General features: G+C 45.1%; 15 non-coding genes across 15 annotated transcripts; 5 read left to right on the top strand and 10 right to left on the bottom strand.

The window, feature by feature from the left end:
• Positions 1-968: 968 nt before the first annotated feature.
• Positions 969-1,059, top strand: trnar-ucg (transfer RNA arginine (anticodon UCG)). The gene is given in 2 exon segments: positions 969-1,005; positions 1,024-1,059. It is a non-coding gene; the product is annotated as a tRNA-Arg (tRNA).
• A 1,256-nt stretch (positions 1,060-2,315) lies between these two features.
• trnap-agg (transfer RNA proline (anticodon AGG)) lies at positions 2,316-2,405 on the bottom strand. Its single transcript is given in 2 exon segments — positions 2,316-2,351; positions 2,370-2,405. It is a non-coding gene; the product is annotated as a tRNA-Pro (tRNA).
• A 1,527-nt stretch (positions 2,406-3,932) lies between these two features.
• trnap-cgg (transfer RNA proline (anticodon CGG)) lies at positions 3,933-4,023 on the bottom strand. The gene is given in 2 exon segments: positions 3,933-3,968; positions 3,988-4,023. It is a non-coding gene; the product is annotated as a tRNA-Pro (tRNA).
• A 1,527-nt stretch (positions 4,024-5,550) lies between these two features.
• Positions 5,551-5,640, bottom strand: trnap-agg (transfer RNA proline (anticodon AGG)). Its single transcript is given in 2 exon segments — positions 5,551-5,586; positions 5,605-5,640. It is a non-coding gene; the product is annotated as a tRNA-Pro (tRNA).
• A 1,515-nt stretch (positions 5,641-7,155) lies between these two features.
• On the bottom strand, positions 7,156-7,245 carry trnap-agg (transfer RNA proline (anticodon AGG)). The gene is given in 2 exon segments: positions 7,156-7,191; positions 7,210-7,245. It is a non-coding gene; the product is annotated as a tRNA-Pro (tRNA).
• Positions 7,246-7,426: 181 nt separating this feature from the next.
• Positions 7,427-7,517, top strand: trnar-ucg (transfer RNA arginine (anticodon UCG)). The gene is given in 2 exon segments: positions 7,427-7,463; positions 7,482-7,517. It is a non-coding gene; the product is annotated as a tRNA-Arg (tRNA).
• A 1,241-nt stretch (positions 7,518-8,758) lies between these two features.
• trnap-agg (transfer RNA proline (anticodon AGG)) lies at positions 8,759-8,848 on the bottom strand. The gene is given in 2 exon segments: positions 8,759-8,794; positions 8,813-8,848. It is a non-coding gene; the product is annotated as a tRNA-Pro (tRNA).
• Positions 8,849-9,029: 181 nt separating this feature from the next.
• trnar-ucg (transfer RNA arginine (anticodon UCG)) lies at positions 9,030-9,120 on the top strand. The gene is given in 2 exon segments: positions 9,030-9,066; positions 9,085-9,120. It is a non-coding gene; the product is annotated as a tRNA-Arg (tRNA).
• Positions 9,121-10,362: 1,242 nt separating this feature from the next.
• On the bottom strand, positions 10,363-10,452 carry trnap-agg (transfer RNA proline (anticodon AGG)). The gene is given in 2 exon segments: positions 10,363-10,398; positions 10,417-10,452. It is a non-coding gene; the product is annotated as a tRNA-Pro (tRNA).
• A 181-nt stretch (positions 10,453-10,633) lies between these two features.
• Positions 10,634-10,724, top strand: trnar-ucg (transfer RNA arginine (anticodon UCG)). The gene is given in 2 exon segments: positions 10,634-10,670; positions 10,689-10,724. It is a non-coding gene; the product is annotated as a tRNA-Arg (tRNA).
• A 1,241-nt stretch (positions 10,725-11,965) lies between these two features.
• Positions 11,966-12,055, bottom strand: trnap-agg (transfer RNA proline (anticodon AGG)). The gene is given in 2 exon segments: positions 11,966-12,001; positions 12,020-12,055. It is a non-coding gene; the product is annotated as a tRNA-Pro (tRNA).
• A 181-nt stretch (positions 12,056-12,236) lies between these two features.
• On the top strand, positions 12,237-12,327 carry trnar-ucg (transfer RNA arginine (anticodon UCG)). The gene is given in 2 exon segments: positions 12,237-12,273; positions 12,292-12,327. It is a non-coding gene; the product is annotated as a tRNA-Arg (tRNA).
• A 2,858-nt stretch (positions 12,328-15,185) lies between these two features.
• Positions 15,186-15,275, bottom strand: trnap-agg (transfer RNA proline (anticodon AGG)). Its single transcript is given in 2 exon segments — positions 15,186-15,221; positions 15,240-15,275. It is a non-coding gene; the product is annotated as a tRNA-Pro (tRNA).
• A 1,526-nt stretch (positions 15,276-16,801) lies between these two features.
• trnap-agg (transfer RNA proline (anticodon AGG)) lies at positions 16,802-16,891 on the bottom strand. Its single transcript is given in 2 exon segments — positions 16,802-16,837; positions 16,856-16,891. It is a non-coding gene; the product is annotated as a tRNA-Pro (tRNA).
• A 1,514-nt stretch (positions 16,892-18,405) lies between these two features.
• Positions 18,406-18,495, bottom strand: trnap-cgg (transfer RNA proline (anticodon CGG)). Its single transcript is given in 2 exon segments — positions 18,406-18,441; positions 18,460-18,495. It is a non-coding gene; the product is annotated as a tRNA-Pro (tRNA).
• Between the last annotated feature and the right edge of the window lie 2,070 nt (positions 18,496-20,565).

The following is a 20,565-nucleotide window of genomic DNA, read 5'->3' as shown; positions in this document are numbered from 1 at the left end:
TTAGCGGGACCAGAGGCAAATGTTTAGGGAGCAGAAACATAAATTTCTCCTTTAGGAGGCAATGTAATTTCAAAAATATTTATCAACCTTAATGAAGAGATTTTCTGTTTTAGTGTCTTTGGTTGAGAGCTAAATAATGGGCGAGAAATCCTCGTTCTTTTCGGCATACTCTCATGGGATCGGAGGGCCCGGTTTAACGTCTTACCAGCAAGACGGGGGCACCAACAGTGCAGCACTACCTCAGTACTGCACTGGAGTGTCAGCCTGGATTATGTGCTCAAGTCTCTGGAGTGCTGCTTGACTTTGCTGCCGCTGAGCCACGGCTGACACCAACACTCAGTTCATTTGGCTGGAGAGAAATGACGGAGATAAATGGAAAAATTATAATGGAGTAAACCTTTAATTTGTCGTCCAGCAGAAGAGCGGGCACTGTAATCGGCCGCCTATTATAGAAACAGTCCGATTTATGTTGCCATCGATTTCATAAGCATTGAAAATCAGGCCTGTCTTTAATGGAATGGGTCGTGGTCAGTTGTTAATCACTCTGGGTCTGTTTACACCGGGAGTGCTCACAGTCACGGATCATTCTGTGTCTGTTTAAAATGGCAGAGCTCACAGTCCCGGATCATTCCGTTTTTTTTAACGTAGAGCGATTTCAGCTTTCATCACTGAGGTGTTGAGTTTAACTAAATGTGTCGGGGCTCGTTCGGGATTTGAACCGGGACCTCTCGCATTTTAAGCCACAGAAATTCCCGAAGCGAGAATCATACCCTTAGACCAACGAGCCGCCGATGTTATGTTTCAAGTTGCATTGCGATTCCCTGCGCTGGTGCAAACCCAGCTCGCAGAAGTCCTGTTCATTCAGTTAAAATATGTTTATCTTTTCCTCAATCCGTTTCTTTTTGGCGAGCATTTTAATTGAATCTGATCACAATTCTCCCCATAAAAAGAGGTACAGCCGCATCAGTGGCCGCGTGGCCTAATGGATAAGGCGTCTGACTTCGGTTGCGAGGTATTTCAGTTATCAGACGATTGCAGGTTCGAGTCCTGCCGCGGTCGTTCAATTAACTCGGCGACACTTTTTCTGTTCTGAATCTGGCTTCAAACCGACCATTTTTGACAGTCCCTCAACTGAAGCAGCGGAAGGCCTTTTGCTTACATTATGCTGATTGTACATTTTCAACATTGTAGATCCGTGTGCATGGGCAGGATAAGAGGTGAAGTGGACTTTCTTTCAGGGTATTTCTGCTTAGATGCAAAAACCAGGAAATGGAATGGCTGAGAGCAGTGCATGGTTGAGACGAGGTGGCCGAGAGGTTGAGGCGATGGACTGTTAATCGAGAATGCGGATCCCATCCTCGTCGTTATTACGTTTGATACTGGTCCGCTTTCCGAGCTTTTAACTGAAAATTGCCGAAAATAAACTTTCAAATGCAATTTCGTCAGAATCGCCCTGGTGCTCCTGGTCTGGGCCCCATGCATTACTCATATCTTGTTAAAATTAAAAGAGACCACTGCAATTCTTCAACATCTTGAATGAATGTGGAGCAGTGATCGTGATTCGGAGATTGTCGAACTCCTCCTTTCTTCTGCTGAGATTGTCACCGAATGAAAGATTAGCGGGACCAGAGGCAAATGTTTAGGGAGCAGAAACATAAATTTCTCCTTTAGGAGGCAATGTAATTTCAAAAATATTTATCAACCTTAATGAAGAGATTTTCTGTTTTAGTGTCTTTGGTTGAGAGCTAAATAATGGGCGAGAAATCCTCGTTCTTTTCGCCATACTCTCATGGGATCGGAGGGCCCGGTTTAACGTCTTACCAGCAAGACGGGGGCACCAACAGTGCAGCACTACCTCAGTAATGCACTGGAGTGTCAGCCTGGATTATGTGCTCAAGTCTCTGGAGTGCTGCTTGACTTTGCTGCCGCTGAGCCACGGCTGACACCTACACTCAGTTCATTTGGCTGGAGAGAAATGACGGAGATAAATGGAAAAATTATAATGGAGTAAACCTTCAATTTGTCGTCCAGCAGAAGAGCGGGCATTGTAATCGGCCGCCTATTATAGAAACAGTCCGATTTATGTTGCCATCGATTTCATAAGCATTGAAAATCAGGCCTGTCTTTAATGGAATGGGTCGTGGTCAGTTGTTAATCACTCTGGGTCTGTTTACACCGGGAGTGCTCACAGTCCCGGATCATTCTGTGTCTGTTTAAAATGGCAGAGCTCACAGTCCCGGATCATTCCGTTTTTTTTTAACGTAGAGCGATTTCAGCTTTCATCACTGAGGTGTTGAGTTTAACTAAATGTGTCGGGGCTCGTCCGGGATTTGAACCCGGGACCTCTCGCATTTTAAGCCACAGAAATTCCCTAAGCGAGAATCATACCCCTAGACCAACGAGCCGCCGATGTTATGTTGCAAGTTGCATTGCGATTCCCTGCGCTGGTGCAAACCCAGCTCGCAGAAGTCCTGTTCATTCAGTTAAAATATGTTTATCTTTTCCTCAATCCGTTTCTTTTTGGCGAGCATTTTAATTGAATCTGATCACAATTCTCCCCATAAAAAGAGGTACAGCCGCATCAGTGGCCGCGTGGCCTAATGGATAAGGCGTTTGACTTCGGTTGCGAGGTATTTCAGTTATTAGACGATTGCAGGTTCGAGTCCTGCCGCGGTCGTTCAATTAACTCGGCGACTCTTTTTCTGTTCTGAATCTGGCTTCAAACCGACCATTTTTGACAGTCCCTCAACTGAAGCAGCGGAAGGCCTTTTGCTTACATTATGCTGATTGTACATTTTCAACATTGTAGATCCGTGTGCATGGGCAGGATAAGAGGTGAAGTGGACTTTCTTTCAGGGTATTTCTGCTTAGATGCAAAAACCAGGAAATGGAATGGCTGAGAGCAGTGCATGGTTGAGACGAGGTGGCCGAGAGGTTGAGGCGATGGACTGTTAATCGAGAATGCGGATCCCATCCTCGTCGTTATTACGTTTGATACTGGTCCCCTTTCCGAGCTTTTAACTGAAAATTGCCTAAAATAAACTTTCAAATGCAATTTCGTCAGAATCGCCCTGGTGCTCCTGGTCTGTGCCCCATGCATTACTCATATCTTGTTAAAATTAAAAGAGACCACTGCAATTCTTCAACATCTTGAATGAATGTGGAGCAGTGATCGTGATTCGGAGATTGTCGAACTCCTCCTTTCTTCTGCTGAGATTGTCACCGAATGAAAGATTAGCGGGACCAGAGGCAAATGTTTAGGGAGCAGAAACATAAATATCTCCTTTAGGAGGCAATGTAATTTCAAAAATATTTATCAACCTTAATGAAGAGATTTTCTGTTTTAGTGTCTTTGGTTGAGAGCTAAATAATGGGCGAGAAATCCTCGTTCTTTTCGGCATACTCTCATGGGATCGGAGGGCCCGGTTTAACGTCTTACCAGCAAGACGGGGGCACCAACAGTGCAGCACTACCTCAGTACTGCACTGGAGTGTCAGCCTGGATTATGTGCTCAAGTCTCTGGAGTGGTGATTGACTTTGCTGCCGCTGAGCCACGGCTGACACCTACACTCAGTTCATTTGGCTGGAGAGAAATGACGGAGATAAATGCAAAAATTATAATGGAGTAAACCTTCAATTTGTCGTCCAGCAGAAGAGCGGGCATTGTAATCGGCCGCCTATTATAGAAACAGTCCGATTTATGTTGCCATCGATTTCATCAGCATTGAAAATCAGGCCTGTCTTTAATGGAATGAGTCGTGGTCAGTTGTTAATCACTCTGGGTCTGTTTACATCGGGAGTGCTCACAGTCCCGGATCATTCTGTGTCTGTTTAAAATGGCAGAGCTCACAGTCCCGGATCATTCCGTTTTTTTTAACGTAGAGCGATTTCAGCTTTCATCACTGAGATGTTGAGTTTAACTAAATGTGTCGGGGCTCATCCGGGATTTGAACCCGGGACCTCTCGCATCTTTAAGCCACAGAAATTCCCGAAGCGAGAATCATACCCCTAGACCAACGAGCCGCCGATGTTATGTTTCAAGTTGCATTGCGATTCCCTGCGCTGGTGCAAACCCAGCTCGCAGAAGTCCTGTTCATTCAGTTAAAATATGTTTATCTTTTCCTCAATCCGTTTCTTTTTGGCGAGCATTTTAATTGAACCTGATCACAATTCTCCCCATAAAAAGAGGTAGAGACGCATCAGTGGCCGCGTGGCCTAATGGATAAGGCGTCTGACCTCGGTTGCGTGGTATTTCAATTATCAGACGATTGCAGGTTCGAGTCCTGCCGCGGTCGTTCAATTAACTCGGCGACACTTTTTCTGTTCTGAATCTGGCTTCAAACCGACCATTTTTGACAGTCCCTCAACTGAAGCAGCGGAAGGCCTTTTGCTTACATTATGCTGATTGTACATTTTCAACATTGTAGATCTGTGTGCATGGGCAGGATAAGAGGTGAAGTGGACTTTCTTTCAGGGTATTTCTGCTTAGATGCAAAAACCAGGAAATGGAATGACTGAGAGCAGTGCATGGTTGAGACGAGGTGGCCGAGAGGTTGAGGCGATGGACTGTTAATCGAGAATGCGGATCCCATCCTCGTCGTTATTACGTTTGATACTGGTCCCCTTTCCGAGCTTTTAACTGAAAATTGCCTAAAATAAACTTTCAAATGCAATTTCGTCAGAATCGCCCTGGTGCTCCTGGTCTGTGCCCCATGCATTACTCATATCTTGTTAAAATTAAAAGAGAAGACTGCAATTCTTCAACATCTTGAATGAATGTGGAGCAGTGATCGTGATTCGGAGATTGTCGAACTCCTCCTTTCTTCTGCTGAGATTGTCACCGAATGAAAGATTAGCGGGACCAGAGGCAAATGTTTAGGGAGCAGAAACATAAATTTCTCCTTTAGGAGGCAATGTAATTTCAAAAATATTTATCAACCTTAATGAAGAGATTTTCTGTTTTAGTGTCTTTGGTTGAGAGCTAAATAAAGGGCGAGAAATCCTCGTTCTTTTCGGCATACTCTCATGGGATCGGAGGGCCCGGTTTAACGTCTTACCAGCAAGACGGGGGCACCAACAGTGCAGCACTACCTCAGTACTGCACTGGAGTGTCAGCCTGGATTATGTGCTCAAGTCTCTGGAGTGCTGCTTGACTTTGCTGCCGCTGAGCCACTGCTGACACCTACACTCAGTTCATTTGGCTGGAGAGAAATGACGGAGATAAATGGAAAAATTATAATGGAGTAAACCTTCAATTTGTCGTCCAGCAGAAGAGCGGGCATTGTAATCGGCCGCCTATTATAGAAACAGTCCGATTTATGCTGCCATCGATTTCATAACCATTGAAAATCAGGCCTGTCTTTAATGGAATGGGTCGTGGTCAGTTGTTAATCACTCTGGGTCTGTTTACACCGGGTGTGCTCACAGTCCCGGATCATTCTGTGTCTGTTTAAAATGGCAGAGCTCACAGTCCCGGATCATTCCGTTTTTTTTAACGTAGAGCGATTTCAGCTTTCATCACTGAGGTGTTGAGTTTAACTAAATGTGTCGGGGCTCGTCCGGGATTTGAACCCGGGACCTCTCGCATTTTAAGCCACAGAAATTCCCTAAGCGAGAATCATACCCCTAGATCAACGAGCCGCCGATGTTATGCTTCAAGTTGCATTGCGATTCCCTGCGCTGGTGCAAACCCAGCTCGCAGAAGTCCTGTTCATTCAGTTAAAATATGTTTATCTTTTCCTCAATCCGTTTCTTTTTGGCGAGCATTTTAATTGAATCTTCTCACAATTCTCCCCATAAAAAGAGATCCAGCCGCATCAGTGGCCGCGTGGCCTAATGGATAAGGCGTCTGACTTCGGTTGCGAGGTATTTCAGTTATCTAGATGATTACAGGTTCGAGTCCTGCCGCGGTCGTTCAATTAACTCGGCGACACTTTTTCTGTTCTGAATCTGGCTTCAAACCGACCATTTTTGACAGTCCCTCAACTGAAGCAGCGGAAGGCCTTTTGCTTACATTATGCTGATTGTACATTTTCAACATTGTAGATCTGTGTGCATGGGCAGGATAAGAGGTGAAGTGGACTTTCTTTCAGGGTATTTCTGCTTAGATGCAAATAACAGGAAATGGAATGGCTGAGAGCAGTGCATGGTTGAGACGAGGTGGCCGAGAGGTTGAGGCGATGGACTGTTAATCGAGAATGCGGATCCCATCCTCGTCGTTATTACGTTTGATACTGGTCCCCTTTCCGAGCTTTTAATTGAAAATTGCCTAAAATAAACATTCAAATGCAATTTCGTCAGAATCGCCCTGGTGCTCCTGGTCTGTGCCCCATGCATTACTCATATCTTGTTAAAATTAAAAGAGACCACTGCAATTCTTCAACATCTTGAATGAATGTGGAGCAGTGGTCGTGATTCGGAGATTGTCGAACTCCTCCTTTCTTCTGCTGAGATTGTCACCGATTGCAAGATTAGCGGGACCAGAGGCAAATGTTTAGTGAGCAGAAACATAAATTTCTCCTTTAGGAGGCAATGTAATTTCAAAAATATTTATCAACCTTAATGAAGAGATTTTCTGTTTTAGTGTCTTTGGTTGAGAGCTAAATAATGGGCGAGAAATCCTCGTTCTTTTCGGCATACTCTCATGGGATCGGAGGGCCCGGCTTAACGTCTTACCTGCAAGACGGGGGCACCAACAGTGCAGCACTACCTCAGTACTGCACTGGAGTGTCAGCCTGGATTATGTGCTCAAGTCTCTGGAGTGCTGCTTGACTTTGCTGCCGCTGAGCCACGGCTGACACCTACACTCAGTTCATTTGGCTGGAGAGAAATGGAAAAATTAAAATGGAGTAAACCTTCAATTTGTCGTCCAGCAGAAGAGCGGGCATTGTAATCGGCCGCCTATTATAGAAACAGTCCGATTTATGTTGCCATCGATTTCATAAGCATTGAAAATCAGGCCTGTCTTTAATGGAATGGGTCGTGGTCAGTTGTTAATCACTCTGGGTCTGTTTACACCGGGAGTGCTCACAGTCCCGGATCATTCTGTGTCTGTTTAAAATGGCAGAGCTCACAGTCCCGGATCATTCCGTTTTTTTTAACGTAGAGCGATTTCAGCTTTCATCACTGAGGTGTTGAGTTTAACTAAATGTGTCGGGGCTCGTCCGGGATTTGAACCCGGGACCTCTCGCATTTTAAGCCACAGAAATTCCCTAAGCGAGAATCATACCCCTAGATCAACGAGCCGCCGATGTTATGCTTCAAGTTGCATTGCGATTCCCTGCGCTGGTGCAAACCCAGCTCGCAGAAGTCCTGTTCATTCAGTTAAAATATGTTTATCTTTTCCTCAATCCGTTTCTTTTTGGCGAGCATTTTAATTGAATCTAATCACAATTCTCCCCATAAAAAGAGATCCAGCCGCATCAGTGGCCGCGTGGCCTAATGGATAAGGCGTCTGACTTCGGTTTCGAGGTATTTCAGTTATCAGACGATTGCAGGTTCGAGTCCTGCCGCGGTCGTTCAATTAACTCGGCGACACTTTTTCTGTTCTGAATCTGGCTTCAAACCGACCATTTTTGACAGTCCCTCAACTGAAGCAGCGGAAGGCCTTTTGCTTACATTAAGCTGATTATACATTTTCAACATTGTGGATCTGTGTGCATGGGCAGGATAAGAGGTGAAGTGGACTTTCTTTCAGGGTATTTCTGCTTAGATGCAAAAACCAGGAAATGGAATGGCTGAGAGCAGTGCATGGTTGAGACGAGGTGGCCGAGAGGTTGAGGCGATGGACTGTTAATCGAGAATGCGGATCCCATCCTCGTCGTTATAACGTTTGATACTGGTCCCCTTTCCGAGCTTTTAACTGAAAATTGCCTAAAATAAACTTTCAAATGCAATTTCGTCAGAATCGCCCTGGTGCTCCTGGTCTGTGCCCCATGCATTACTCATATCTTGTTAAAATTAAAAGAGACCACTGCAATTCTTCAACATCTTGAATGAATGTGGAGCAGTGATCGTGATTCGGAGATTGTCGAACTCCTCCTTTCTTCTGCTGAAATTGTCACCGAATGAAAGATTAGCGGGACCAGAGGCAAATGTTTAGGGGCAGAAACATAAAATTCTCCTTTAGGAGGCAATGTAATTTCAAAAATATTTATCAACCTTAATGAAGAGATTTTCTGTTTTAGTGTCTTTGGTTGAGAGCTAAATAATGGGCGAGAAATCCTCGTTCTTTTCGGCATACTCTCATGGGATCGGAGGGCCCGGTTTAACGTCTTACCAGCAAGACGGGGGCAACAACAATGCAGCACTACCTCAGTACTGCACTGGAGTGTCAGCCTGGATTATGTGCTCAAGTCTCTGGAGTGCTGCTTGACTTTGCTGCCGCTGAGCCACGGCTGACACCTACACTCAGTTCATTTGGCTGGAGAGAAATGGAAAAATTAAAATGGAGTAAACCTTCAATTTGTCGTCCAGCAGAAGAGCGGGCATTGTAATCGGCCGCCTATTATAGAAACAGTCCGATTTATGTTGCCATCGATTTCATAAGCATTGAAAATCAGGCCTGTCTTTAATGGAATGGGTCGTGGTCAGTTGTTAATCACTCTGGGTCTGTTTACACCGGGAGTGCTCACAGTCCCGGATCATTCTGTGTATGTTTAAAATGGCAGAGCTCACAGTCCCGGATCATTCCGTTTTTTTTAACGTAGAGCGATTTCAGCTTTCATCACTGAGGTGTTGAGTTTAACTAAATGTGTCGGGGCTCGTCCGGGATTTGAACCCGGGACCTCTCGCATTTTAAGCCACAGAAATTCCCTAAGCGAGAATCATACCCCTAGATCAACGAGCCGCCGATGTTATGCTTCAAGTTGCATTGCGATTCCCTGCGCTGGTGCAAACCCAGCTCGCAGAAGTCCTGTTCATTCAGTTAAAATATGTTTATCTTTTCCTCAATCCGTTTCTTTTTGGCGAGCATTTTAATTGAATCTGATCACAATTCTCCCCATAAAAAGAGATCCAGCCGCATCAGTGGCCGCGTGGCCTAATGGATAAGGCGTCTGACTTCGGTTTCGAGGTATTTCAGTTATCAGACGATTGCAGGTTCGAGTCCTGCCGCGGTCGTTCAATTAACTCGGCGACACTTTTTCTGTTCTGAATCTGGCTTCAAACCGACCATTTTTGACAGTCCCTCAACTGAAGCAGCGGAAGGCCTTTTGCTTACATTAAGCTGATTATACATTTTCAACATTGTGGATCTGTGTGCATGGGCAGGATAAGAGGTGAAGTGGACTTTCTTTCAGGGTATTTCTGCTTAGATGCAAAAACCAGGAAATGGAATGGCTGAGAGCAGTGCATGGTTGAGACGAGGTGGCCGAGAGGTTGAGGCGATGGACTGTTAATCGAGAATGCGGATCCCATCCTCGTCGTTATTACGTTTGATACTGGTCCCCTTTCCGAGCTTTTAATTGAAAATTGCCTAAAATAAACATTCAAATGCAATTTCGTCAGAATCGCCCTGGTGCTCCTGGTCTGTGCCCCATGCATTACTCATATCTTGTTAAAATTAAAAGAGACCACTGCAATTCTTCAACATCTTGAATGAATGTGGAGCAGTGGTCGTGATTCGGAGATTGTCGAACTCCTCCTTTCTTCTGCTGAGATTGTCACCGATTGCAAGATTAGCGGGACCAGAGGCAAATGTTTAGTGAGCAGAAACATAAATTTCTCCTTTAGGAGGCAATGTAATTTCAAAAATATTTATCAACCTTAATGAAGAGATTTTCTGTTTTAGTGTCTTTGGTTGAGAGCTAAATAATGGGCGAGAAATCCTCGTTCTTTTCGGCATACTCTCATGGGATCGGAGGGCCCGGCTTAACGTCTTACCTGCAAGACGGGGGCACCAACAGTGCAGCACTACCTCAGTACTGCACTGGAGTGTCAGCCTGGATTATGTGCTCAAGTCTCTGGAGTGCTGCTTGACTTTGCTGCCGCTGAGCCACGGCTGACACCTACACTCAGTTCATTTGGCTGGAGAGAAATGGAAAAATTAAAATGGAGTAAACCTTCAATTTGTCGTCCAGCAGAAGAGCGGGCATTGTAATCGGCCGCCTATTATAGAAACAGTCCGATTTATGTTGCCATCGATTTCATAAGCATTGAAAATCAGGCCTGTCTTTAATGGAATGGGTCGTGGTCAGTTGTTAATCACTCTGGGTCTGTTTACACCGGGAGTGCTCACAGTCCCGGATCATTCTGTGTCTGTTTAAAATGGCAGAGCTCACAGTCCCGGATCATTCCGTTTTTTTTAACGTAGAGCGATTTCAGCTTTCATCACTGAGGTGTTGAGTTTAACTAAATGTGTCGGGGCTCGTCCGGGATTTGAACCCGGGACCTCTCGCATTTTAAGCCACAGAAATTCCCTAAGCGAGAATCATACCCCTAGATCAACGAGCCGCCGATGTTATGCTTCAAGTTGCATTGCGATTCCCTGCGCTGGTGCAAACCCAGCTCGCAGAAGTCCTGTTCATTCAGTTAAAATATGTTTATCTTTTCCTCAATCCGTTTCTTTTTGGCGAGCATTTTAATTGAATCTAATCACAATTCTCCCCATAAAAAGAGATCCAGCCGCATCAGTGGCCGCGTGGCCTAATGGATAAGGCGTCTGACTTCGGTTTCGAGGTATTTCAGTTATCAGACGATTGCAGGTTCGAGTCCTGCCGCGGTCGTTCAATTAACTCGGCGACACTTTTTCTGTTCTGAATCTGGCTTCAAACCGACCATTTTTGACAGTCCCTCAACTGAAGCAGCGGAAGGCCTTTTGCTTACATTAAGCTGATTATACATTTTCAACATTGTGGATCTGTGTGCATGGGCAGGATAAGAGGTGAAGTGGACTTTCTTTCAGGGTATTTCTGCTTAGATGCAAAAACCAGGAAATGGAATGGCTGAGAGCAGTGCATGGTTGAGACGAGGTGGCCGAGAGGTTGAGGCGATGGACTGTTAATCGAGAATGCGGATCCCATCCTCGTCGTTATAACGTTTGATACTGGTCCCCTTTCCGAGCTTTTAACTGAAAATTGCCTAAAATAAACTTTCAAATGCAATTTCGTCAGAATCGCCCTGGTGCTCCTGGTCTGTGCCCCATGCATTACTCATATCTTGTTAAAATTAAAAGAGACCACTGCAATTCTTCAACATCTTGAATGAATGTGGAGCAGTGATCGTGATTCGGAGATTGTCGAACTCCTCCTTTCTTCTGCTGAAATTGTCACCGAATGAAAGATTAGCGGGACCAGAGGCAAATGTTTAGGGGCAGAAACATAAAATTCTCCTTTAGGAGGCAATGTAATTTCAAAAATATTTATCAACCTTAATGAAGAGATTTTCTGTTTTAGTGTCTTTGGTTGAGAGCTAAATAATGGGCGAGAAATCCTCGTTCTTTTCGGCATACTCTCATGGGATCGGAGGGCCCGGTTTAACGTCTTACCAGCAAGACGGGGGCAACAACAATGCAGCACTACCTCAGTACTGCACTGGAGTGTCAGCCTGGATTATGTGCTCAAGTCTCTGGAGTGCTGCTTGACTTTGCTGCCGCTGAGCCACGGCTGACACCTACACTCAGTTCATTTGGCTGGAGAGAAATGGAAAAATTAAAATGGAGTAAACCTTCAATTTGTCGTCCAGCAGAAGAGCGGGCATTGTAATCGGCCGCCTATTATAGAAACAGTCCGATTTATGTTGCCATCGATTTCATAAGCATTGAAAATCAGGCCTGTCTTTAATGGAATGGGTCGTGGTCAGTTGTTAATCACTCTGGGTCTGTTTACACCGGGAGTGCTCACAGTCCCGGATCATTCTGTGTCTGTTTAAAATGGCAGAGCTCACAGTCCCGGATCATTCCGTTTTTTTTAACGTAGAGCGATTTCAGCTTTCATCACTGAGGTGTTGAGTTTAACTAAATGTGTCGGGGCTCGTCCGGGATTTGAACCCGGGACCTCTCGCATTTTAAGCCACAGAAATTCCCTAAGCGAGAATCATACCCCTAGATCAACGAGCCGCCGATGTTATGCTTCAAGTTGCATTGCGATTCCCTGCGCTGGTGCAAACCCAGCTCGCAGAAGTCCTGTTCATTCAGTTAAAATATGTTTATCTTTTCCTCAATCCGTTTCTTTTTGGCGAGCATTTTAATTGAATCTGATCACAATTCTCCCCATAAAAAGAGATCCAGCCGCATCAGTGGCCGCGTGGCCTAATGGATAAGGCGTCTGACTTCGGTTTCGAGGTATTTCAGTTATCAGACGATTGCAGGTTCGAGTCCTGCCGCGGTCGTTCAATTAACTCGGCGACACTTTTTCTGTTCTGAATCTGGCTTCAAACCGACCATTTTTGACAGTCCCTCAACTGAAGCAGCGGAAGGCCTTTTGCTTACATTAAGCTGATTATACATTTTCAACATTGTGGATCTGTGTGCATGGGCAGGATAAGAGGTGAAGTGGACTTTCTTTCAGGGTATTTCTGCTTAGATGCAAAAACCAGGAAATGGAATGGCTGAGAGCAGTGCATGGTTGAGACGAGGTGGCCGAGAGGTTGAGGCGATGGACTGTTAATCGAGAATGCGGATCCCATCCTCGTCGTTATAACGTTTGATACTGGTCCCCTTTCCGAGCTTTTAACTGAAAATTGCCTAAAATAAACTTTCAAATGCAATTTCGTCAGAATCGCCCTGGTGCTCCTGGTCTGTGCCCCATGCATTACTCATATCTTGTTAAAATTAAAAGAGACCACTGCAATTCTTCAACATCTTGAATGAATGTGGAGCAGTGATCGTGATTCGGAGATTGTCGAACTCCTCCTTTCTTCTGCTGAGATTGTCACCGAATGAAAGATTAGCGGGACCAGAGGCAAATGTTTAGGGGCAGAAACATAAAATTCTCCTTTAGGAGGCAATGTAATTTCAAAAATATTTATCAACCTTAATGAAGAGATTTTCTGTTTTAGTGTCTTTGGTTGAGAGCTAAATAATGGGCGAGAAATCCTCGTTCTTTTCGGCATACTCTCATGGGATCGGAGGGCCCGGTTTAACGTCTTACCAGCAAGACGGGGGCAACAACAATGCAGCACTACCTCAGTACTGCACTGGAGTGTCAGCCTGGATTATGTGCTCAAGTCTCTGGAGTGCTGCTTGACTTTGCTGCCGCTGAGCCACGGCTGACACCTACACTCAGTTCATTTGGCTGGAGAGAAATGACGGAGAAAAATGGAAAAATTATAATGGAGTAAACCTTCAATTTGTCGTCCAGCAGAAGAGCGGGCATTGTAATCGGCCGCCTATTATAGAAACAGTCCGATTTATGTTGCCATCGATTTCATAAGCATTGAAAATCAGGCCTGTCTTTAATGGAATGGGTCGTGGTCAGTTGTTAATCACTCTGGGTCTGTTGACACCGGGAGTGCTCACAGTCCCGGATCATTCTGTGTCTGTTTAAAATGGCAGAGCTCACAGTCCCGGATCATTCCGTTTTTTTTAACGTAGAGCGATTTCAGCTTTCATCACTGAGGTGTTGAGTTTAACTAAATGTATCGGGGCTCGTCCGGGATTTGAACCCGGGATCTCTCGCATTTTAAGCCACAGAAATTCCCTAAGCGAGAATCATACCCCTAGACCAACCAGCCGCCGATGTTATATTTCAAGTTGCATTGCGATTCCCTGCGCTGGTGCAAACCCAGCTCGCAGAAGTCCTGTTCATTCAGTTAAATATGTTTATCTTATCCTCAATCCGTTTCTTTTTGGCGAGCATTTTAATTGAATCTGATCACAATTCTCCCCATAAAAAGAGGTACAGCCGCATCAGTGGTCGCGTGGCCTAATGGATAAGGCGTCTGACTTCGGTTACGAGGTATTTCAGTTATCTAGACGATTACAGGTTCGAGTCCTGCCGCGGTCGTTCAATTAACTCGGCGACACTTTTTCTGTTCTGAATCTGGCTTCAAACCGACCATTTTTGACAGTCCCTCAACTGAAGCAGCGGAAGGCCTTTTGCTTACATTATGCTGATTGTACATTTTCAACATTGTAGATCTGTGTGCATGGGCAGGATAAGAGGTGAAGTGGACTTTCTTTCAGGGTATTTCTGCTTAGATGCAAAAACCAGGAAATGGAATGGCTGAGAGCAGTGCATGGTTGAGACGAGGTGGCCGAGAGGTTGAGGCGATGGACTGTTAATCGAGAATGCGGATCCCATCCTCGTCGTTATAACGTTTGATACTGGTCCCCTTTCCGAGCTTTTAACTGAAAATTGCCTAAAATAAACTTTCAAATGCAATTTCGTCAGAATCGCCCTGGTGCTCCTGGTCTGTGCCCCATGCATTACTCATATCTTGTTAAAATTAAAAGAGACCACTGCAATTCTTCAACATCTTGAATGAATGTGGAGCAGTGATCGTGATTCGGAGATTGTCGAACTCCTCCTTTCTTCTGCTGAGATTGTCACCGATTGAAAGATTAGCGGGGCCAGAGGCAAATGTTTAGGGAGCAGAAACATAAATTTCTCCTTTAGGAGGCAATGTAATTTCAAAAATATTTATCAACCTTAATGAAGAGATTTTCTGTTTTAGTGTCTTTGGTTGAGAGCGAAATAATGGGCGAGAAATCCTCGTTCTTTTCGGTATACTCTCATGGGATCGGAGGGCCCGGCTTAACGTCTTACCTGCAAGACGGGGGCACCAACAGTGCAGCACTACCTCAGTAATGCACTGGAGTGTCAGCCTGGATTATGTGCTCAAGTCTCTGGAGTGCTGCTTGACTTTGCTGCCGCTGAGCCACGGCTGACACCTACACTCAGTTCATTTGGCTGGAGAGAAATGGAAAAATTATAATGGAGTAAACCTTCAATTTGTCGTCCAGCAGAAGAGCGGGCATTGTAATCGGCCGCCTATTATAGAAACAGTCCGATTTATGTTGCCATCGATTTCATAAGCATTGAAAATCAGGCCTGTCTTTAATGGAATGGGTCGTGGTCAGTTGTTAATCACTCTGGGTCTGTTTACACCGGGAGTGCTCACAGTCCCGGATCATTCTGTGTCTGTTTAAAATGGCAGAGCTCACAGTCCCGGATCATTCCGTTTTTTTTAACGTAGAGCGATTTCAGCTTTCATCACTGAGGTGTTGAGTTTAACTAAATGTGTCGGGGCTCGTCCGGGATTTGAACCCGGGACCTCTCGCATTTTAAGCCACAGAAATTCCCTAAGCGAGAATCATACCCCTAGATCAACGAGCCGCCGATGTTATGCTTCAAGTTGCATTGCGATTCCCTGCGCTGGTGCAAACCCAGCTCGCAGAAGTCCTGTTCATTCAGTTAAAATATGTTTATCTTTTCCTCAATCCGTTTCTTTTTGGCGAGCATTTTAATTGAATCTGATCACAATTCTCCCCATAAAAAGAGATCCAGCCGCATCAGTGGCCGCGTGGCCTAATGGATAAGGCGTCTGACTTCGGTTTCGAGGTATTTCAGTTATCAGACGATTGCCGGTTCGAGTCCTGCCGCGGTCGTTCAATTAACTCGGCGACACTTTTTCTGTTCTGAATCTGGCTTCAAACCGACCATTTTTGACAGTCCCTCAACTGAAGCAGCGGAAGGCCTTTTGCTTACATTAAGCTGATTATACATTTTCAACATTGTGGATCTGTGTGCATGGGCAGGATAAGAGGTGAAGTGGACTTTCTTTCAGGGTATTTCTGCTTAGATGCAAAAACCAGGAAATGGAATGGCTGAGAGCAGTGCATGGTTGAGACGAGGTGGCCGAGAGGTTGAGGCGATGGACTGTTAATCGAGAATGCGGATCCCATCCTCGTCGTTATAACGTTTGATACTGGTCCCCTTTCCGAGCTTTTAACTGAAAATTGCCTAAAATAAACTTTCAAATGCAATTTCGTCAGAATCGCCCTGGTGCTCCTGGTCTGTGCCCCATGCATTACTCATATCTTGTTAAAATTAAAAGAGACCACTGCAATTCTTCAACATCTTGAATGAATGTGGAGCAGTGATCGTGATTCGGAGATTGTCGAACTCCTCCTTTCTTCTGCTGAGATTGTCACCGAATGAAAGATTAGCGGGACCAGAGGCAAATGTTTAGGGGCAGAAACATAAAGTTCTCCTTTAGGAGGCAATGTAATTTCAAAAATATTTATCAACCTTAATGAAGAGATTTTCTGTTTTAGTGTCTTTGGTTGAGAGCTAAATAATGGGCGAGAAATCCTCGTTCTTTTCGGCATACTCTCATGGGATCGGAGGGCCCGGTTTAACGTCTTACCAGCAAGACGGGGGCAACAACAATGCAGCACTACCTCAGTACTGCACTGGAGTGTCAGCCTGGATTATGTGCTCAAGTCTCTGGAGTGCTGCTTGACTTTGCTGCCGCTGAGCCACGGCTGACACCTACACTCAGTTCATTTGGCTGGAGAGAAATGACGGAGAAAAATGGAAAAATTATAATGGAGTAAACCTTCAATTTGTCGTCCAGCAGAAGAGCGGGCATTGTAATCGGCCGCCTATTATAGAAACAGTCCGATTTATGTTGCCATCGATTTCATAAGCATTGAAAATCAGGCCTGTCTTTAATGGAATGGGTCGTGGTCAGTTGTTAATCACTCTGGGTCTGTTGACACCGGGAGTGCTCACAGTCCCGGATCATTCTGTGTCTGTTTAAAATGGCAGAGCTCACAGTCCCGGATCATTCCGTTTTTTTTAACGTAGAGCGATTTCAGCTTTCATCACTGAGGTGTTGAGTTTAACTAAATGTGTCGGGGCTCGTCCGGGATTTGAACCCGGGACCTCTCGCATTTTAAGCCACAGAAATTCCCTAAGCGAGAATCATACCCCTAGATCAACGAGCCGCCGATGTTATGCTTCAAGTTGCATTGCGATTCCCTGCGCTGGTGCAAACCCAGCTCGCAGAAGTCCTGTTCATTCAGTTAAATATGTTTATCTTATCCTCAATCCGTTTCTTTTTGGCGAGCATTTTAATTGAATCTGATCACAATTCTCCCCATAAAAAGAGGTACAGCCGCATCAGTGGTCGCGTGGCCTAATGGATAAGGCGTCTGACTTCGGTTACGAGGTATTTCAGTTATCAGACGATTGCAGGTTCGAGCCTTGCCGCGGTCGTTCAATTAACTCGGCGACACTTTTTCTGTTCTGAATCTGGCTTCAAACCGACCATTTTTGACAGTCCCTCAACTGAAGCAGCGGAAGGCCTTTTGCTTACATTATGCTGATTGTACATTTTCAACATTGTAGATCTGTGTGCATGGGCAGGATAAGAGGTGAAGTGGACTTTCTTTCAGGGTATTTCTGCTTAGATGCATATAACAGGAAATGGAATGGCTGAGAGCAGTGCATGGTTGAGACGAGGTGGCCGAGAGGTTGAGGCGATGGACTGTTAATCGAGAATGCGGATCCCATCCTCGTCGTTATTACGTTTGATACTGGTCCCCTTTCCGAGCTTTTAACTGAAAATTGCCTAAAATAAACTTTCAAATGCAATTTCGTCAGAATCGCCCTGGTGCTCCTGGTCTGTGCCCCATGCATTACTCATATCTTGTTAAAATTAAAAGAGACCACTGCAATTCTTCAACATCTTGAATGAATGTGGAGCAGTGATCGTGATTCGGAGATTGTCGAACTCCTCCTTTCTTCTGCTGAGATTGTCACCGATTGAAAGATTAGCGGGGCCAGAGGCAAATGTTTAGGGAGCAGAAACATAAATTTCTCCTTTAGGAGGCAATGTAATTTCAAAAATATTTATCAACCTTAATGAAGAGATTTTCTGTTTTAGTGTCTTTGGTTGAGAGCGAAATAATGGGCGAGAAATCCTCGTTCTTTTCGGCATACTCTCATGGGATCGGAGGGCCCGGCTTAACGTCTTACCTGCAAGACGGGGGCACCAACAGTGCAGCACTACCTCAGTACTGCACTGGAGTGTCAGCCTGGATTATGTGCTCAAGTCTCTGGAGTGCTGCTTGACTTTGCTGCCGCTGAGCCACGGCTGACACCTACACTCAGTTCATTTGGCTGGAGAGAAATGGAAAAATTATAATGGAGTAAACCTTCAATTTGTCGTCCAGCAGAAGAGCGGGCATTGTAATCGGCCGCCTATTATAGAAACAGTCCGATTTATGTTGCCATCGATTTCATAAGCATTGAAAATCAGGCCTGTCTTTAATGGAATGGGTCGTGGTCAGTTGTTAATCACTCTGGGTCTGTTTACACCGGGAGTGCTCACAGTCCCGGATCATTCTGTGTCTGTTTAAAATGGCAGAGCTCACAGTCCCGGATCATTCCGTTTTTTTTAACGTAGAGCGATTTCAAGCTTTCATCACTGAGGTGTTGAGTTTAACTAAATGTGTCGGGGCTCGTCCGGGATTTGAACCCGGGACCTCTCGCATTTTAAGCCATAGAAATTCCCGAAGTGAGAATCATACCCCTAGACCAACGAGCCGCCGATGTTATGTTTCAAGTTGCATTGCGATTCCCTGCGCTGGTGCAAACAAAGCTCGCAGAAGTCCTGTTCATTCAGTTAAAATATGTTTATCTTTTCCTCAATCCGTTTCTTTTTGGCCAGCATTTTAATTGAATCTGATCACAATTCTCCCCATAAAAAGAGGTGTAGCTGCATCAGTGGCCGCGTGGCCTAATGGATAAAGCGTCTGACTTCGTTTGTCGAGGTATTTCAGTTATCAGACGATTGCAGGTTCGGGTCCTGCCGCGGTCGTTCAATTAACTCGGCGACACTTTTTCTGTTCTGAATCTGGCTTCAAACCGACTATTTTTGACAGTCCCTCAACTGAAGCAGCGGAAGGCCTTTTGCTTACATTATGCTGATTGTACATTTTCAACATTGTAGATCTGTGTGCATGGGCAGGATAAGAGGTGAAGTGGACTTTCTTTCAGGGTATTTCTGCTTAGATGCAAAAACCAGGAAATGGAATGGCTGAGAGCAGTGCATGGTTGAGACGAGGTGGCCGAGAGGTTGAGGCGATGGACTGTTAATCGAGAATGCGGATCCCATCCTCGTCGTTATTACGTTTGATACTGGTCCCCTTTCCGAGCTTTTAACTGAAAATTGCCTAAAATAAACTTTCAAATGCAATTTCGTCAGAATCGCCCTGGTGCTCCTGGTCTGTGCCCCATGCATTACTCATATCTTGTTAATATTAAAAGAGACCACTGCAATTCTTCAACATCTTGAATGAATGTGGAGCAGTGATCGTGATTCGGAGATTGTCGAACTCCTCCTTTCTTCTGCTGAGATTGTCACCGAATGAAAGATTAGCGGGACCAGAGGCAAATGTTTAGGGAGCAGAAACATAAATTTCTCCTTTAGGAGGCAATGTAATTTCAAAAATATTTATCAACCTGAATGAAGAGATTTTCTGTTTTAGTGTCTTTGGTTGAGAGCTAAATAATGGGCGAGAAGTCCTCGTTCTTTTCGGCATACTCTCATGGGATCGGAGGGCCCGGTTTAACGTCTTACCAGCAAGACGGGGGCACCAACAGTGCAGCACTACCTCAGTACTGCACTGGAGTGTCAGCCTGGATTATGTGCTCAAGTCTCTGGAGTGCTGATTGACTTTGCTGCCGCTGAGCCACGGCTGACACCTACACTCAGTTCATTTGGCTGGAGAGAAATGACGGAGATAAATGGAAAAATTATAATGGAGTAAACCTTCAATTTGTCGTCCAGCAGAAGAGCGGGCATTGTAATCGGCCGCCTATTATAGAAACAGTCCGATTTATGTTGCCATCGATTTCATAAGCATTGAAAATCAGGCCTGTCTTTAATGGAATGGGTCGTGATCAGTTGTTAATCACTCTGGGTCTGTTTAAACCGGGAGTGCTCACAGTCCCGGATCATTCTGTGTCTGTTTAAAATGGCAGAGCTCACAGTCCCGGATCATTCCGTTTTTTTTAACGTAGAGCGATTTCAGCTTTCATCACTGAGGTGTTGAGTTTAACTAAATGTGTCAGGGGCTCGTCCGGGATTTGAACCCGGGACCTCTCGCATTTTAAGCCACAGAAATTCCCTAAGCGAGAATCATACCCATAGACCAACGAGCCGCCGATGTTATGTTTCAAGTTGCATTGCGATTCCCTGCGCTGGTGCAAACCCAGCTCGCAGAAGTCCTGTTCATTCAGTTAAAATATGTTTATCTTTTCCTCAATCCGTTTCTTTTTGGCGAGCATTTTAATTGAATCTGATCACAATTCTCCCCATAAAAAGAGATACAGCCGCATCAGTGGCCGCGTGGCCTTAATGGATAAGGCGTCTGACTTCGGTTACGAGGTATTTCAGTTATCAGACGATTGCAGGTTCGAGTCCTGCCGCGGTCGTTCAATTAACTCGGCGACACTTTTTCTGTTCTGAATCTGGCTTCAAACCGACCATTTTTGACAGTCCCTCAACTGAAGCAGCGGAAGGCCTTTTGCTTACATTAAGCTGATTGTACATTTTCAACATTGTAGATCTGTGTGCATGGGCAGGATAAGAGGTGAAGTGGACTTTCTTTCA

Source organism: Somniosus microcephalus, unplaced genomic scaffold (genome assembly GCF_052327205.1).
Source record: "Somniosus microcephalus isolate GS21.2 unplaced genomic scaffold, FLI_Smic_1.0 unresolved_chr1, whole genome shotgun sequence".
NCBI classification, from domain to species: Eukaryota; Metazoa; Chordata; class Chondrichthyes; order Squaliformes; family Somniosidae; genus Somniosus; species Somniosus microcephalus.
The sequence above is the reverse complement of the archived record's forward strand: the minus strand, read 5'-3'. Positions and strand labels throughout refer to the sequence as shown.